Here is a 17596-nt window from a genome sequence, read left to right on the forward strand (position 1 = left end):
TAGATTTGATGTGCAACTACTAGAAAGACCCTTTCTGGTATAGTGGGACGTGAAAATTTCATGTTCTGAAGCTTCCCTGCAAAGTTATGGCACAATGCAGAAAACGCGTTTTCAGCTTGTGATAAGGTGGGTTCCAGAACGCCAAACATAAAAATGTTGATAACTTTGGAAAAACACTTCAGACAGCTTAGATTTGATGTGCAAATACTAGAAAGACCGTTTTTGCTATAGTGGTACGTGAAAATTTCATGTTCTGAAGCTTCCCTGCAAAGTTATGACACAATGCCGAAAACGCGTTTTCAGCCTGAGATAAGGTGGGTTCCGGAACGCCAAACATAAAAATGTTGATAACTTTCGAAAAACACTTCAGACAGCTTAGATTTGATGTGCAACTACTAGAAAGACCCTTTCTGCTATAGTGGGAGGTGAACATTTCATGTTCTAAAGGTTCCCTGCAATATTATGGCACAATACGTAAAACGCGTTTTCAGCCTGAGATAAGGTGGATTCCGGAACGCCAAACATAAAAATGTTGATAACTTTCGAAAAACACTTCAGACAGCTTAGATTTGATCTGCAACTACTAGACAGACCCTTCCTGCTATAGTGGGAGGTGAACATTTCATGTTCTGAAGCTTCCCTGAGAAGCTATGGCACAATGCAGAAAACGCGTTTTCAGCCTGAGATAAGGTGGGTTCGGAACGCCAATCGTAAAAATGTTGATTACTTTGGAACAACACTTCAGACAGCTTAGATTTGATGTGCAACTACTAGAAAGACCCTTTCTGCTATAGTGGGAGGTGAACATTTCATGTTCTGAAGCTTCCCTGCAAAGTTATGGCACTATGCAGAAAACGCGTTTTCAGCTTGAGAAAAGGTGGGTTCCGGAACGCCAAACATAAAAATGTTGATAACTTTGGAAAAACACTTCAGACAGCTTAGATTTGATGTGCAACTACTAGAAAGACCCCTTCTGCTATAGTGGGAGGTCAATTTTTCATGTTCTGAAGCTTCCCATGGAAAGTTATGGGACAATGCAGAAAACGATTTTTCATCGTGAGATAAGGTCGATTACGGAACGCGAAACATAAAAATGTTCATAAGTTTCGAAAAACACTTCAGACAGCTTAGATTTGATGTGCAACTACTAGAAAGACCCTTTCTGCTAAAGTGGGAGGTGAACATTTCATGTTCTGAAGCTTCCCTGCAAAGTTATGGCACTATGCAGAAAACGCGTTTTCAGCTTGAGATAAGGTGGGTTCCGGAACGCCAAACATAAAAATGTTGATAACTTTGGAAAAACACTTCAGACAGCTTAGATTTGATGTGCAACTACTAGAAAGACCCTTTCTGCTATAGTGGGAGGTGAACATCTCATGTTCTGAAGCTTCCCTGCAAAGTTATGGCACAATGCAGAAAACGCGTTTTCAGCTTGAGATAAGGTGGGTTCCGGAACGCCAAACATAAAAATGTTGATAACTTTGGAAAAACACTTCAGACAGCTTAGATTTGATGTGCAACTACTAGAAAGACCCTTTCTGCTATAGTGGGAGGTGAACATTTCATGTTCTGAAGCTTCCCTGCAAAGTTATGGCACTATGCAGAAAACACGTTTTCAGCTTGAGATAAGGTGGGTTCCGGAACGCCAAACATAAAAATGTTGATAACTTTAGAAAAACACTTCAGACAGCTTAGATTTGATGTGCAACTACGAGAAAGACCCTTTCTGCTATAGTGGGAGGTGAACATTTCATGTTCTGAAGCTTCCCTGAGAAGTTATGGCACAATGCAGAAAACGCGTTTTCAGCCTGAGATAAGGTGGTTTCCAAAACGCCAAACGTAAAAATGTTGATTACTTTGGAACAACACTTCTGACAGCTTAGATTTAATGTGCAACTACTAGAAAGACCCTTTCTGCTATAGTGGGAGGTGAAAATTTTATTTTCTGAAGCTTCCCTGCAAAGTTATGGTACAATGCGTAAAATGCGTTTTCAGCCTGAGATAAGGTCGATTCCGGAACGCCAAACATAAAAGTGTTGATAACTTTCGAAAAACACTTCAGACAGCTTAGATTTGATGTGCAACTAATAGAAAGACCCTTTCTGCTATAGTGGGAGGTCAAAATTTCATGTTCTGAAGCTTCCCTGCAAAGTTATGGGACAATGCAGAAAACGATTTTTCATCCTGAGATAAAGTCGATTCCGGAACGGCAAACGTGAAAATGTTGATAACTTTCGAAAAACACTTCAGACAGCTTAGATTTGATGTGCAACTACTAGAAAGACCCTTTCTGCTATAGTGGGACGTGAAAATTTCATGTTCTGAAGCTTCCCAGCAAAGTTATGGCACAATGCCGAAAACGCGTTTTCAGCCTGAGATAAGGTGGGTTCCGGAACGCCAAACATAAAAATGTTGATAACTTTGAAAAAACACTTCAGACAGCTTAGATTTGATGTGCAACTACTAGAAAGACCCTTTCTGCTATAGTCGGTGGTGAACATTTCACGTTCTGAAGCTTCCCTGAGAAGTTATGGCACAATGCAGAAAACGCGTTTTCAGCCTGAGATAAGGTGGTTTCCAAAACGCCAAACGTAAAAATGTTGATTACTTTGGAACAACACTTCTGACAGCTTAGATTTAATGTGCAACTACTAGAAAGACCCTTTCTGCTATAGTGGGAGGTGAAAATTTCATGTTCTGAAGATTCCTTGCAAAGTTATGTCACAATGCAGGAAACGCGTTTTCAGCCTGAGATAAGGTCGATTCAGGAACACCAAACATAAAAATGTTGAAAACTTTCGAAAAACACTTCAGACAGCTTAGATTTGAGGTGCAACTACTAGAAAGACCCTTTCTGGTATAGTGGGAGGTGAAAATTACATGTTCTGAAGCTTCCCTGCAAAGTTATGGGACAATGCAGAAAACGATTTTTCATCCTGAGATAAGGTCGATTCCGGAACGCCAAACATAAAAATGTTGACAACTTTGGAAAAACATTTCAGACAGCTTAGATTTGATGTGCAAATACTAGAAAGACCCTTTCTGTTATAGTGGGACGTGAAAATTTCATGTTCTGAAGCTTTCCTGCAAAGTTATGGGACAATGCAGAGAACGATTTTTCATCCTGAGATAAGGTCGATTCCGGAACGCCAAACATAAAAATGTTGATAACTTTGGAAAAACACTTCAGACAGCTTAGATTTGATGTGCAACTACTAGAAAGACCATTTCTGCTATAGTGGGAGGTGAAAATTTCATGTTCTGTAGCTTCCCTGCAAAGTTATGGCACAATGCAGAAAACGCGTTTTCAGGCTGAGATAAGGTGGGTACCGGAACGGCAAACAAAAAAATATGATAAGTTCGGAAAAACACATCAGACAGCTTAGGTTTGACGTGCAACTATGAGAAAGACCCTTTCTGCTATAGTGGGAGGTGAAAACTTCATGTTCTGAAGCTTCCCTGCAAAGTTATGGCACAATTCCGAAAACGCGTTTTCAGCCTGAGATTAGGTCGATTCCGAAACGCCAAACAGAAAAATGTTGATAACTTTGGAAAAACACTTCAGACAGCTTCGATTTGATGTGCAACTACGAGAAAGACCCTTTCTGCTATAGTGGGTGGTGAAAATTCGATGTTCTGAAGCTTCCCTGCAAAGTTATGGCACAATGAGTAAAACGCGTTTTCAGCCTGAGATAAGGTCGATTCCGGAACGCCAATCATAAACATGTTGTTAACTTTGGGAAAACACTTCAGACAGCTTAGATGTGATGTGCAACGACTAGAAAGATCCTTTCTGACATAGTGGGAGGTGAAAATTTCATGTTCTGAAGCTTCCCTGCAAAGTTATGGCACAATGCAGAAAACACGTTTTCAGCCTGAGATGAGGTGGGTTCTGGAACGCCAAAAATAAAAATGTTGAAAACTTTGGAAAAACACTTCAGACAGCTTAGATTTGATGTGCAACTACTAGAAAGACCCTTTCTGCTATAGTCGGTGGTGAACATTTCACGTTCTGAAGCTTCCCTGAGAAGTTATGGCACAATGCAGAAAACGCGTTTTCAGCCTGAGATAAGGTGGTTTCCAAAACGCCAAACGTAAAAATGTTGATTACTTTGGAACAACACTTCTGACAGCTTAGATTTAATGTGCAACTACTAGAAAGACCCTTTCTGCTATAGTGGGAGGTGAAAATTTCATGTTCTGAAGATTCCTTGCAAAGTTATGTCACAATGCAGGAAACGCGTTTTCAGCCTGAGATAAGGTCGATTCAGGAACACCAAACATAAAAATGTTGAAAACTTTCGAAAAACACTTCAGACAGCTTAGATTTGAGGTGCAACTACTAGAAAGACCCTTTCTGGTATAGTGGGAGGTGAAAATTACATGTTCTGAAGCTTCCCTGCAAAGTTATGGGACAATGCAGAAAACGATTTTTCATCCTGAGATAAGGTCGATTCCGGAACGCCAAACATAAAAATGTTGACAACTTTGGAAAAACATTTCAGACAGCTTAGATTTGATGTGCAAATACTAGAAAGACCCTTTCTGTTATAGTGGGACGTGAAAATTTCATGTTCTGAAGCTTTCCTGCAAAGTTATGGGACAATGCAGAGAACGATTTTTCATCCTGAGATAAGGTCGATTCCGGAACGCCAAACATAAAAATGTTGATAACTTTGGAAAAACACTTCAGACAGCTTAGATTTGATGTGCAACTACTAGAAAGACCATTTCTGCTATAGTGGGAGGTGAAAATTTTATATTCTGCAGCTTTCCTGCAAAGTGATGGCACAATGCTGAAAACGCGTTTTCAGCGTGAGATAAGGTTGATTCCGAAACGCCAAACATAAGAATGTTGATAACTTTGGAAAAACACTTCAGACAGCTTAGATTTGATGTGCAACTACTGGAAAAAGCCTTTCTGCTATAGTGGGAGTTGAAAATTTCATGTTCTGAAGCTTCCCTGCAAAGTTATGGCACAATGCAGAAAACGCGTTTTCAGCCAGAGATAAGGTCGATTCTGGAATGCCAAACATAAAAATGTTGATAACTTTGGAAAAACACTTCAAACAGCTTAGATTTGATGTGCAAGTATGAGAAAGACCATTTCTGCTGTAGAGGCAGGTGAAAATTTCATGTTCTGAAGCTTCCCTGCAAAGTTATGGCACAATGCAAAAAAAGCATTTACAGCCTGAGATAAGGTGGGTTCCAGAACGCCAAAGAGAAAAATGTTGATAACTTCGGAAAAACACTTCAGACAGCTTAGATTTGACGTGCAACTACTAGAAAGACCCTTTCTGCTATAGTGGGAGTTGAAAATTTCATGTTCTGTAGCTTCCCTGCAAAGTTATGGCACAATGCAGAAAACGCGTTTTCAGGCTGAGATAAGGTGGGTACCGGAACGGCAAACAAAAAAATATGATAAGTTCGGAAAAACACATCAGACAGCTTAGGTTTGACGTGCAACTATGAGAAAGACCCTTTCTGCTATAGTGGGAGGTGAAAACTTCATGTTCTGAAGCTTCCCTGCAAAGTTATGGCACAATTCCGAAAACGCGTTTTCAGCCTGAGATTAGGTCGATTCCGAAACGCCAAACAGAAAAATGTTGATAACTTTGGAAAAACACTTCAGACAGCTTCGATTTGATGTGCAACTACGAGAAAGACCCTTTCTGCTATAGTGGGTGGTGAAAATTCGATGTTCTGAAGCTTCCCTGCAAAGTTATGGCACAATGAGTAAAACGCGTTTTCAGCCTGAGATAAGGTCGATTCCGGAACGCCAATCATAAACATGTTGTTAACTTTGGGAAAACACTTCAGACAGCTTAGATGTGATGTGCAACGACTAGAAAGATCCTTTCTGACATAGTGGGAGGTGAAAATTTCATGTTCTGAAGCTTCCCTGCAAAGTTATGGCACAATGCAGAAAACACGTTTTCAGCCTGAGATGAGGTGGGTTCTGGAACGCCAAAAATAAAAATGTTGAAAACTTTGGAAAAACACTTCAGACAGCTTAGATTTGACGTGCAACTACTAGAAAGACCATTTCTGCTATAGTGGGAGGTGAAAATTTCATGCTCTGAAGCTTCCCTGCAAAGTTAAGGCACAATGCAGACTACGCATTTTCAGCCTGAGATATGGTCGATTCCGGAACGCCAAACATAAAAATTTTGAAAACTTTGGAAAAACACTTCAGACAGCTTAGATTTGATGTGCAACTACTAGAAAGACCTTTTCTGCTATAGTGGCATGTGAAAATTTTATGTTCTGAAGAGTGCCTGCAAAGTTATGGCACAATGCAGAAAATGCGTTTTCAGCCTGAGATAAGGTGGGTACCGGAACGGCAAACAAAAAAATATGATAAGTTCGGAAAAACACATCAGACAGCTTAGGTTTGACGTGCAACTATGAGAAAGACCCTTTCTGCTATAGTGGGAGGTGAAAACTTCATGTTCTGAAGCTTCCCTGCAAAGTTATGGCACAATTCCGAAAACGCGTTTTCAGCCTGAGATTAGGTCGATTCCGAAACGCCAAACAGAAAAATGTTGATAACTTTGGAAAAACACTTCAGACAGCTTCGATTTGATGTGCAACTACGAGAAAGACCCTTTCTGCTATAGTGGGTGGTGAAAATTCGATGTTCTGAAGCTTCCCTGCAAAGGTATGGCACAATGAGTAAAACGCGTTTTCAGCCTGAGATAAGGTCGATTCCGGAACGCCAAACATAAACATGTTGTTAACTTTGGGAAAACACTTCAGACAGCTTAGATGTGATGTGCAACGACTAGAAAGATCCTTTCTGACATAGTGGGAGGTGAAAATTTCATGTTCTGAAGCTTCCCTGCAAAGTTATGGCACAATGCAGAAAACACGTTTTCAGCCTGAGATGAGGTGGGTTCTGGAACGCCAAAAATAAAAATGTTGAAAACTTTGGAAAAACACTTCAGACAGCTTAGATTTGACGTGCAACTACTAGAAAGACCATTTCTGCTATAGTGGGAGGTGAAAATTTCATGCTCTGAAGCTTCCCTGCAAAGTTAAGGCACAATGCAGACTACGCATTTTCAGCCTGAGATATGGTCGATTCCGGAACGCCAAACATAAAAATTTTGAAAACTTTGGAAAAACACTTCAGACAGCTTAGATTTGTTGTGCAACTACAAGACAGACCCTTTCTGCAATAGTGGGAGGTTAAAATTTCTTATTCTGAAGTTTACTGCAAAGTTATGGCACAATGCAGAAAAAAAGGTTTTCAGCCTGAGATAAAGTCGATTCCGGAACGCCAAACATAAAAATGTTGATAACTTTGGAAAAACACTTCAGACAGCTTAGATTTGATTTGCAACTACTAGAGAGACCCTTTCTGCTATAGTGGGAAGTGAAAATTTCATGTTCTTAAGCTTTATGCATAGTTGTGGCACAATACTAAAAACGCGTTTTTAGACTGAGATAAGGTCGATTCCGGAACGCCAAACATAAAAATGTTGATAACTTTCGAAAAACACTTCAGACAGCTTAGATTTGATTTGCAACTACTAGAAAGACCCTTTCTGCCATTGTGGGAGGTGAAAATTTCATGTCCTGAAGCTTCACGGCATAGTTATGGAACAATGCGTAAAACGCGTTTTCAACCTGTGATCAGGTCGATTTAGGAACGTCAAACATAAAAAAGTTGATAACTTTTGAAATACACTTCAGACCGCTTACAATTGATGTGCAACTACAAGAAAGACCCTTTCTGCTATAGTGGGAGGTGAAAATTTCATGTTCTGAAGCTTCCCTGCAAAGTTATGGCACAATGCAGAAAACAATTTTTCAGCCTGAGATGAGGTGGGTTCCGGAACGCCAAAAATAAAAATGTTGAAAACTTTGGAAAAACACTTCAGACAGCTTAGATCTGACGTGCAACTACTAGAAAGACCATTTCTGCTATAGTGGGAGGTGAAAATTTCATGTTCTGAAGCTTCCCTGCAAAGTTATGCCACAATGCAGAAAACGCGTTTTCAGCCTGATATATGGTCGATTCCTGAACGCCAAACATAAAAATTTTGAAAACTTTGGAAAAACACTTCAGACAGCTTAGATTTGATGTGCAATTACTAGAAAGACCCTTTCTGCTATAGTGGCATGTGAAAATTTCATGTTCTGAAGAGTGCCTGCAAAGTTATGGCACAATGCAAAAAATGCGTTTTCAGCTTGAGATAAGGTGGGTTCCCGAACGCCAAACATAAAAATGTTGATAACTTTTGAAAAACACTTCAGACAGCTTAGATTTGATGTGCAACTACAAGACAGACCCTTTCTGCAATAGTGGGAGGTTAAAATTTCTTATTCTGAAGTTTACTGCAAAGTTATGGCACAATGCAGAAAACGCGTTTTCAGCTTGAGATAAGGTGGGTTCCCGAACGCCAAACATAAAAATGTTGATAACTTTTGAAAAACACTTCGGACAGCTTAGATTTGATGTGCAACTACTAGAAAGACCCTTTCTGCTACAATGGCAGGAGAAAATTTCATGTTCTGAAGCTTCCCTGCAAATTTATGGCAGACTCCGAAAAAGGCTTTTTCAGCCTGAGATAAGGTCGATTCCGGAACGCCAAACATAAAAATGTTGATAACTTTGGAAAAACACGGCAGACAGCTTAGATTTGATGTGCAACTACTAGAAAGACCAGTTCTGCTATAGTGGCTGGTGAAAATTTCATGTTCTGAAGCTTCCCTGCAAATTTATGGCATGCTCCGAAAAACGCATTTTTAGCCTGAGATAAGATCGATTCCGGAACGCCAAACATAAAAATGTTGTTACCTTTGGAAAAAGACTTCAGACAGCTTAGATTTGATATGGAAATACCAGAAAGACCCTTTCTGCTATAGTGGGTAGTGAAAATTCCATGTTCTGAAGCTTCCCTGCAAAGTTATGGCACAATGCGTAAAACCCGTTTTCAGCCTGAGAAAAGGTCGGTTCCGGAACGCCAAACATAAAAAAGTTGATAACTTCAGTAAAACACTTCAGACAGCTTAGATTTGATGTGCAACTACTAGAAAGACCCTTTCTGCTATAGTGGGAAGTGAAAATTTTATGTTCTGAAGCTTCCCTGCAAAGTTATGGCACAATGCTTAAAACGCGTTTTCAGCCTGAGATAAGGTCGATTCCGGAACGCCAAACATAAAAATGTTGATAACTTTTGAAAAACACTTCAGACAGCATAGATTTGATGTGCAACTACTAGAATAACCCTTTCTGCTACAGTGGGATGTGAAAATTTCATGTTCTGAAGCTTCCCTGCAAAGTTATGGCACAATGCTTAAAAACGCGTTTTCTGCCTGAGATAAGGTCGATTCCGGAACGCCAAACATAAAAATGTTGATAACTTTTGAAAAACACTTCAGACAGCATAGATTTGATGTGCAACTACTAGAATAACCCTTTCTGCTACAGTGGGATGTGAAAATTTCATGTTCTGAAGCTTCCCTGCAAAGTTATGGCACAATGCTTAAAACGCGTTTTCAGCCTGAGATAAGGTCGATTCCGGAACGCCAAACATAAAAATGTTGCTAACTTTTGAAAAACACTTCAGACAGCATAGATTTGATGTGCAACTACTTCAAAGACCCTTTCTGCTACAGTGGGATTCGAAAATTTCATGTTCTGAAGCTTCCCTGCAAAGTTATGGCACAATGCAGAAAACGCGTTTATAGACTGAGATAAGGTCGATTCCGGAACGCCAAACATAAAAATGTTGATAACTTTGGAAAAACACTTCAGACACCTTAGATTTGATGAGCAACTACTAGAAAGACCCTTTCTGATACAGTGGGAGGTGAAAATTTCGTGGTCTGAAGCTTCCCAGCAAAATTATGGCACAATGCAGAAAACGCGTTTTCAGCATGAGATAAGGTGGGTTCCAGAACGCCAAACATAAAAATGTTGATAACTTTTGAAAAACACTTCAGACAGCTTAGATTTGATGTGCAACTCCTAGAAAGACCCTTTCTGCTCCAGTGGGATGTGAAAATTTCCTGTTCTGAAGCTTCCCTGCAAAGTTTTGGCACAATGCAGAAAACACGTTTTTAGGCTGAGATAAGGTCGATTCCGGAACGCCAAACATAAAAATGTTGATAACTTTTGAAAAACACTTCAGACAGCTTATATTTGATGTGCAACTACTAGAAAGACCCTTTCTGCTATAGTGGGAAGTGAAAATTTGATTTTCTGAAGCTTCCCTGCAAAGTTATGGCACAATGCAGAAAACTCGTTTTCAGGCTGAGATAAGGTCGATTCCGGAACGCCAAACATAAAAATGTTGATAACTTTAGAAAAACACTTCAGACAGGTTAGATTTGATGTGCAACTACTAGAAAGACCCTTTCTGCTATAGTGGGAGGTGAAAACTTCATGTTTTGATGCTTCCCTGCAAAGTTATGGCACAATGCAGAAAACGCGTTTTCAGCCTGAGATAAGGTCGATTCCGGAACGCCAAACATAAAAATGTTGATAAGTTTGGAAAAACACTTCACACGGCTTAGATTTGATGTGCAACTACTAGAAAGACCCTTTCTGCTATAGTGGGGGATGAAAATTTCGTGGTCTGAAGCTTCCCAGCAAAATTATCGCACAATGCAGAAAACGCGTTTTCAGCATGAGATAAGGTGGGTTCCAGAACGCCAAACATAAAAATGTTGATAACTTTTGAAAAACACTTCAGACAGCTTAGATTTGATGTGCAACTCCTAGAAAGACCCTTTCTGCTCCAGTGGGATGTGAAAATTTCCTGTTCTGAAGCTTCCCTGCAAAGTTTTGGCACAATGCAGAAAACACGTTTTTAGGCTGAGATAAGGTCGATTCCGGAACGCCAAACATAAAAATGTTGATAACTTTTGAAAAACACTTCAGACAGCTTATATTTGATGTGCAACTACTAGAAAGACCCTTTCTGCTATAGTGGGAAGTGAAAATTTGATTTTCTGAAGCTTCCCTGCAAAGTTATGGCACAATGCAGAAAACTCGTTTTCAGGCTGAGATAAGGTCGATTCCGGAACGCCAAACATAAAAATGTTGATAACTTTAGAAAAACACTTCAGACAGGTTAGATTTGATGTGCAACTACTAGAAAGATGCTTTCTGCTATAGTGGGAGGTGGAAACTTCATGTTTTGATGCTTCCCTGCAAAGTTATGGCACAATGCAGAAAACGCGTTTTCAGCCTGAGATAAGGTCGATTCCGGAACGCCAAACATAAAAATGTTGATAAGTTTGGAAAAACACTTCACACGGCTTAGATTTGATGTGCAACTACTAGAAAGACCCTTTCTGCTATAGTGGGGGGTGAAAATTTCATGTTCTGAAGCTTCCCTGCAAAGTTATGGCACAATGCAGAAAACGCGTCTTTAGCCTGAGAAAAGGTGGGTTACGGAACGCCAAACATAAAAATGTTGATAACTTTGGAAAAACACTTCAGACAGCTTAGATTTGATGTGCAACTACTTGAAACACCCTTTCTGCTATAGTGGGATTTGAAAATTTCATATTCTGAAGCTTCCTTGCAAATTTATGGCACAATGCGTTAAACGCGTTTTCAGCCTGAGATAAGGTCGATTCCGGAACGCCAACATAAGAAAAGTTGATAACCTTGGAAAAACACTTCAGACAGCTTAGATTTGATGTGCAACTACTAGAAACACCGTTTCTGGTATAGTGGGATGTGAAAATTTCATGTTATAAAGATTCCCTGCAAAGTTATGGCACAATGCAGGAAAAGCGTTTTCAGCCTGAGATAAGGTCGATTCCGGAACGCCAAACATAAAAAAGTTGATAGCTTTTGAAAAACTCTTCAGACTGCATTGAATTAATGTGCAACTACTAGAAAGACCCTTTCTGCTGTAGTGGGTGGTGAAAATTTCATATTCTGAAGCTTCCTTGCAAATTTATGGCACAATGCGTAAAACGCGTTTTCAGCCTGAGATAAGATCGATTCCGGAACGCCAAACATAAAAATGTTGAAAACTTTCGAAAAACACTTCAGACAGCTTAGATTTGATGTGCAACTACGAGAAATACCCATACTGCTATAATGGGAGGTGAAAATTTCATGTTCTGAAGCTTTCCTGCAAAGTTATGGCACAAAGGGTAAAATGTGTTTTCAGCCTGAGATAAGGTTGATTCCGGAACGCCAACATAAAAAAATTTGATAACTTTAGAAAAACTCTTCAGACAGCTTAGATTTGATGTGCAACTACTAGAAATACCCTTTCTGCTATAGTGGGATGTTAAAATTTCATGTTCTGAAGCTTCCCTGCAAAGTTATGTCAAAATATGTAAAACGCGTTTTCTGGCTGACATAAGGTGGGTTCCGGAACGCCAAACATAAGAATGTTGATAACTTTGGAAAAACACTTCAGACAACTTAGATTTGATGTGCAACTACTAGAAATACCCTTTCTGCTATAGTGGGAGGAGAAAATTTCATGTTCTGAAGTCTCCCTGCAAAGTTATGGCACAATGCAGAAAACGCGTTTTCAGCTTGAGATAAGGTGGGTTCCAGAACGGCAAACATAAAAATGTTGATAACTTTGGAAAAACACTTCAGACAGCTTAGATTTGATGTGCAACTACTAGAAAGACCGTTTCTGCTATAGTGGGAGGTGAAAATTTCATGTTCTGAAGCTTCCCTGCAAAGTTATGGCACAATGCAGAAAACACGTTTTCAACCTGAGATAAGGTGGGTTCCAGAACGCCAAACGTAAAAATGTTGATAACTTTGGAAAAACACTTCAGACAGCTTAGATTTGATGTGAGACTAATAGAAAGACCCTTTCTGCTATAGTGGGATATGAAAATTTCATGTTCTGAAGCTTCCCTGCAAAGTTATGGCAGAATGCGTAAATCGTGTTTTCAGTCTGAGATAAGGTCGATTCCGGAACGCCAAACATAAAAGTGTTGATAACTTTGGAAAAACACTTCAAACAGCTTTGATTTGATGTGCACCTACTAGAAAGACCCTTTCTGCTATAGTGGGAGGTGAAATTTTCATGTTCTGAAGCTTCCCTGCAAAGTTATGGCACAATGCAGAAAACGAGTTTTCAGCCTGAGATAAGTTGGGTTCCAGAACGCCAAACATAAAAATGTTGATAACTTTGGAAAAACACTTCAGACAGCTTAGATTTGATGTGCAACTACTCGAAAGACCCTTTCTGCTATCGTGGGAGGTGAAAATTTCATGTTCTGAAGCTTCCCTGCAAAGTTTTGGCACAATGCAGAAAACGCGTTTTCATCCTCAGATAAGGTCGATTCCGGAACCCCAAACATCAAACTGTTGATAACTTTGGAAAAACACTTCAGACAGCTTAGATTTGATGTGCAACTACTCGAAAGACCCTTTCTGCTATCGTGGGAGGTGAAAATTTCATGTTCTGAAGCTTCCCAGCAAAGTTATGGCACAATGCAGAAAACGCGTTTTCAGCCTGAGATAAGGTGGGTTCCAGAACGCCAAACATAAAAATGTTGATAACTTTGGAAAAACACTTCAGACAGCTTAGATTTGATGTGAGACTACTAGAAAGACCCTTTCTGCTATAGTGGGATATGAAAATTTCATGTTCTGAACCTTCCCTGCAAAGTTATGGCAGAATGCGTAAACCGTGTTTTCAGCCTGAGATAAGGTCGATTCCGGAACGCCAATCATAAAAGTGTTGATAACTTTGGAAAAACACTTCAAACAGCTTTGATTTGATGTGCACCTACTAGAAAGACCCTTTCTGCTATAGTGGGAGTTGAAAATTTCATGTTCTGAAGCTTCCCTGCAAAGTTATGGCACAATGCGTAAAACGCGTTTTCAGCCTGAGATAAGGTGGGTTCCAGAACGCCAAACATAAAAATGTTGATAACTTTGGAAAAACACTTCAGACAGCTTAGATTTGATGTGCAACTACTAGAAAGACCCTTTCTGCTACAGTGGAAGGTGAAAATTTCATGTTCTGAAGCTTCCCTGCAAAGTTATGGCAGAATGCGTAAAACGCGTTTTCAGCCTGAGATAAGGTTGATTCCGGAACGCCAAACATAAGAATGTTGATAACTTTGGAAAAACACTTCAGACAGCTTAGATTTGATGTGCAACTTCTAGAAAGACCCTTTCTGGTATAGTGGGAGGTGAAAATTTCATGTTCTGGAGCTTCCCTGCAAAGTTATGGCACAATGCAGAAAACGCGTTTTCATCCTCAGATAAGGTCGATTCCGGAACGCCAAACATAAAAATGTTGATAACTTTTGAAAAACACTTCAGACAGCATAGATTTGATGTGCAACTACTTGAAAGACCCTTTCTGATACAGTGGGATTCGAAAATTTCATGTTCTGAAGCTTCCCTGCAAAGTTATGGCACAATGCAGAAAACGCGTTTATAGACTGAGATAAGGTCGATTCCGGAACGCCAAACATAAAAATGTTGATAACTTTGGAAAAACACTTCAGACAGCTTAGATTTGATGTGCAACTACTAGAAAGACCCTTTCTGATACAGTGGGAGGTGAAAATTTCGTGGTCTGAAGCTTCCCAGCAAAATTATGGCACAATGCAGAAAACGCGTTTTCAGCATGAGATAAGGTGGGTTCCAGAACGCCAAACATAAAAATGTTGATAACTTTTGAAAAACACTTCAGACAGCTTAGATTTGATGTGCAACTCCTAGAAAGACCCTTTCTGCTCCAGTGGGATGTGAAAATTTCCTGTTCTGAAGCTTCCCTGCAAAGTTTTGGCACAATGCAGAAAACACGTTTTTAGGCTGAGATAAGGTCGATTCCGGAACGCCAAACATAAAAATGTTGATAACTTTTGAAAAACACTTCAGACAGCTTATATTTGATGTGCAACTACTAGAAAGACCCTTTCTGCTATAGTGGGAAGTGAAAATTTGATTTTCTGAAGCTTCCCTGCAAAGTTATGGCACAATGCAGAAAACTCGTTTTCAGGCTGAGATAAGGTCGATTCCGGAACGCCAAACATAAAAATGTTGATAACTTTAGAAAAACACTTCAGACAGGTTAGATTTGATGTGCAACTACTAGAAAGACCCTTTCTGCTATAGTGGGAGGTGAAAACTTCATGTTTTGATGCTTCCCTGCAAAGTTATGGCACAATGCAGAAAACGCGTTTTCAGCCTGAGATAAGGTCGATTCCGGAACGCCAAACATAAAAATGTTGATAAGTTTGGAAAAACACTTCACACGGCTTAGATTTGATGTGCAACTACTAGAAAGACCCTTTCTGCTATAGTGGGGGATGAAAATTTCGTGGTCTGAAGCTTCCCAGCAAAATTATCGCACAATGCAGAAAACGCGTTTTCAGCATGAGATAAGGTGGGTTCCAGAACGCCAAACATAAAAATGTTGATAACTTTTGAAAAACACTTCAGACAGCTTAGATTTGATGTGCAACTCCTAGAAAGACCCTTTCTGCTCCAGTGGGATGTGAAAATTTCCTGTTCTGAAGCTTCCCTGCAAAGTTTTGGCACAATGCAGAAAACACGTTTTTAGGCTGAGATAAGGTCGATTCCGGAACGCCAAACATAAAAATGTTGATAACTTTTGAAAAACACTTCAGACAGCTTATATTTGATGTGCAACTACTAGAAAGACCCTTTCTGCTATAGTGGGAAGTGAAAATTTGATTTTCTGAAGCTTCCCTGCAAAGTTATGGCACAATGCAGAAAACTCGTTTTCAGGCTGAGATAAGGTCGATTCCGGAACGCCAAACATAAAAATGTTGATAACTTTAGAAAAACACTTCAGACAGGTTAGATTTGATGTGCAACTACTAGAAAGATGCTTTCTGCTATAGTGGGAGGTGAAAACTTCATGTTTTGATGCTTCCCTGCAAAGTTATGGCACAATGCAGAAAACGCGTTTTCAGCCTGAGATAAGGTCGATTCCGGAACGCCAAACATAAAAATGTTGATAACTTTTGAAAAACACTTCACACGGCTTAGATTTGATGTGCAACTACTAGAAAGACCCTTTCTGCTATAGTGGGGGGTGAAAATTTCATGTTCTGAAGCTTCCCTGCAAAGTTATGGCACAATGCAGAAAACGCGTCTTTAGCCTGAGAAAAGGTGGGTTCCGGAACGCCAAACATAAAAATGTTGATAACTTTGGAAAAACACTTCAGACAGCTTAGATTTGATGTGCAACTACTTGAAAGACCCTTTCTGCTATAGTGGGATTTGAAAATTTCATATTCTGAAGCTTCCTTGCAAATTTATGGCACAATGCGTTAAACGCGTTTTCAGCCTGAGATAAGGTCGATTCCGGAACGCCAACATAAGAAAAGTTGATAACCTTGGAAAAACACTTCAGACAGCTTAGATTTGATGTGCAACTACTAGAAACACCGTTTCTGGTATAGTGGGATGTGAAAATTTCATGTTATAAAGATTCCCTGCAAAGTTATGGCACAATGCAGGAAAAGCGTTTTCAGCCTGAGATAAGGTCGATTCCGGAACGCCAAACATAAAAAAGTTGATAACTTTGGAAAAACTCTTCAGACTGCATAGAATTAATGTGCAACTACTAGAAAGACCCTTTCTGCTGTAGTGGGTGGTGAAAATTTCATATTCTGAAGCTTCCTTGCAAATTTATGGCACAATGCGTAAAACGCGTTTTCAGCCTGAGATAAGGTCGATTCCGGAACGCCAAACATAAAAATGTTGAAAACTTTCGAAAAACACTTCAGACAGCTTAGATTTGATGTGCAACTACGAGAAATACCCTTACTGCTATAATGGGAGGTGAAAATTTCATGTTCTGAAGCTTTCCTGCAAAGTTATGGCACAAAGGGTAAAATGTGTTTTCAGCCTGAGATAAGGTTGATTCCGGAACGCCAACATAAAAAAAGTTGATAACTTTAGAAAAACTCTTCAGACAGCTTAGATTTGATGTGCAACTACTAGAAATACCCTTTCTGCTATAGTGGGATGTTAAAATTTCATGTTCTGAAGCTTCCCTGCAAAGTTATGTCAAAATATGTAAAACGCGTTTTCAGGCTGACATAAGGTGGGTTCCGGAACGCCAAACATAAAAATGTTGATAACTTTGGAAAAACACTTCAGACAACTTAGATTTGATGTGCAACTACTAGAAATACCCTTTCTGCTATAGTGGGAGGAGAAAATTTCATGTTCTGAAGTCTCCCTGCAAAGTTATGGCACAATGCAGAAAACGCGTTTTCAGCCTGAGATAAGGTCGATTCCGGAACGCCAAACATAAAAATGTTGATAACTTTGGAAAAACACTTCAGACAACTTAGATTTGATGTGCAACTACTAGAAATACCCTTTCTGCTATAGTGGGAGGAGAAAATTTCATGTTCTGAAGTCTCCCTGCAAAGTTATGGCACAATGCAGAAAACGCGTTTTCAGCTTGAGATAAGGTGGGTTCCAGAACGGCAAACATAAAAATGTTGATAACTTTGGAAAAACACTTCAGACAGCTTAGATTTGATGTGCAACTAAAAGAAAGACCGTTTCTGCTATAGTGGGAGGAGAAAATTTCATGTTCTGAAGCTTCCCTGCAAAGTTATGGCACAATGCAGAAAACACGTTTTCAAC

This window comes from Synchiropus splendidus, chromosome 13 (genome assembly GCF_027744825.2).
Source record: "Synchiropus splendidus isolate RoL2022-P1 chromosome 13, RoL_Sspl_1.0, whole genome shotgun sequence".
Lineage (NCBI taxonomy): Eukaryota > Metazoa > Chordata > Actinopteri > Syngnathiformes > Callionymidae > Synchiropus > Synchiropus splendidus.